This window comes from Staurois parvus, unplaced genomic scaffold (assembly GCF_062004578.1).
Source record: "Staurois parvus isolate SC_StPar_1 unplaced genomic scaffold, SC_StPar_1.0 ptg000285l, whole genome shotgun sequence".
Taxonomy (NCBI): Eukaryota; Metazoa; Chordata; class Amphibia; order Anura; family Ranidae; genus Staurois; species Staurois parvus.
The window spans coordinates 2,063,711-2,065,908 of record NW_028318081.1 but is presented as its reverse complement, the minus strand read 5'-3'; the positions used below and the strand labels follow the sequence as shown (position 1 = coordinate 2,065,908).

At 52.0% G+C, this 2,198-nt stretch overlaps 2 pseudogenes; both read right to left on the bottom strand.

Moving 5' to 3' along the window:
• Nucleotides 1-809: 809 nt before the first annotated feature.
• Nucleotides 810-925, bottom strand: LOC149458544 (U2 spliceosomal RNA; annotated as a pseudogene).
• An 866-nt stretch (nucleotides 926-1,791) lies between these two features.
• On the bottom strand, nucleotides 1,792-1,907 carry LOC149458543 (U2 spliceosomal RNA; annotated as a pseudogene).
• Between the last annotated feature and the right edge of the window lie 291 nt (nucleotides 1,908-2,198).

Here is a 2,198-nt window from a genome sequence, read left to right as displayed (position 1 = left end):
AAAACCCGTAAGTGTTCACAAAAAAAGTGCAAGTGCAAAACACCACACGAAAAAGTGCACTTAGGGGTGTGCTGTGTCCTACCCCTAAAGGGGCTTGGACCGCTTACCCTGACCCCCCGGGGCACGAAGCTCCTGACGGGGACAAGGTTCCCAATTGGTCCTCCTGGCCAAAAGGCCTGGTGGACCACCGTTCCCTATGCCCAGCCGAAGCCGGACATCCAGTACTAGGCAAGGGGACTCTCCCGAAGAAGAGTCCCCTAGGGATCAGGGGAGGAAGGAACCGTAGGGCCACACATCCTCCCCCTAGACTTCAGGGTAGGCCTGAGGACCCACACCCTCCATCCGTGAAAAACACACACATAAGAGCAAAAAAAGTGACAAACGTGGGAGTGCATAATAAATAAAGATAAAGAAAAAATAAAAAAGTGGTTTCGTGCCGAATTGTGCACAGACCAGGCCCTGAGGCCTGTAGCAAAAATTGCCCTGGTCCTAGCCAAAAGGCCTGGTCCTTAGGGCGCTGTGCAAAAAGAGGTGAAAAACAGTGGCCATGTGTCATCTTCACACCGTGGGGTCCCACACCCAAGTGTTACTAGTGACACCCCTGAGAGCGTCTTCCCCAGGGGGCACTGAGTTTGCGGACTTTTTGCGTCCCCAGCCCCAGGCCAGACCAAGGTAGATCCGTCCAAATCAGGAGGAACTGGGTCTTTCCAGCTTTCCCAGAGGAATTACTCCCAGGGTCCCAGAGCGTATCGTGGCGCCCCCTGGTTTCTGTCCCTCCGGTCCAGCCTTCCGGACCCCCATCATACCAGTGAGGGTACTATACAACAACCATCCCCGCAAAGCTAGAATGGTCGGGAGCACCCCCACTGGACACTGATAAGAACAGATACTACACTTGATCTTAGCCAAAAGGCCGAGAAGCGATCCCAAAGCACACTTTTTTTTTTTTTTTAAGTCCGCAAACGTGCAACTATAACGAAAAAACCCGTAAGTGTTCACAAAAAAAGTGCAAGTGCAAAACACCACACGAAAAAGTGCACTTAGGGGTGTGTTTGTCCTACCCCCGAAAGGGTTGGACCGTTCACCCGATCCCCCGGGGCACGAAGCTCCTGACAGGGACAAGGTTCCCATTTGGTCCTCCTGGCCAAAAGGCCTGGTGGACCACCGTTCCTTATGCCCAGCCGAAGCCGGACATCCAGTACTAGGCAAGGGGGTTCTCCCGAAGAGAAAACCCCCTAGGGATCAGGGGAGGAAGGAACCGTAGGGCCACACATCCTCCCCCTAGACTTCAGGTAAGGCCCGAGGACCCACACCCTCCATCCGTGAAAAACACACACATAAGAACAGAAAAAGTGACAAACGTGGGAGTGGTTAAATTAAATAAATAAATAAATAGAAAATAAAAAAGTGGTTCCGTGCCAAATAGTGCACAGACCAGGCCCTGAGGCCTGTAGCAAAAATTGCCCTGGACTTAGCCAAAAGACCTGGTCCTTAGGGCGCTGTGCAAAAAGAAGTGAAAAACAGTGGCCATGTGTCATCTTCACACCGTGGGGTCCCACACCCAAGTGTTACTAGTGACACCCCTGAGAGCGGCTTCCCCAGGGGGCACTGAGTTTGCGGACTTTTTGCGTCCCCAGCCCCAGGCCAGACCAAGGTAGATCCGTCCAAATCAGGAGGTACTGGGTCTTTCCAGCTTTCCCAGAGGAATTACTCCCAGGGTCCCAGAGCGTATCGTGGCGCCCCCTGGTTTCTGTCCCTCCGGTCCAGCCTTCCGGACCCCCATCATACCAGTGAGGGTACTATACAACAACCATCCCCGCAAAGCTAGAATGGTCGGGAGCACCCCCACTGGACACTGATAAGAACAGATACTACACTTGATCTTAGCCAAAAGGCCGAGAAGCGATCCCAAAGCACACATGCTGTAGCAGCAACAAGCATTCTTAGTTTGACTAGCGGCACCTCCTGAACGCCCGGAAGCCGCTGCTCAGCCACACTCCACAGCTCGCGGGTGCAATGCTCTGCAGACTCCTCTGAAAAAAAAACAACACTATTTTTTTCCTGCAAAGATACGTATATTTATTATTTTTTTCAAGAAGGTGGCTTAACTGTGTTTTTACCACCCCCCCTATTGTGAATGAGCTCAAAGCATTTTGTTCTTCACTTTAATGATACAGTGATGAGTTGTGTGCAGTGGT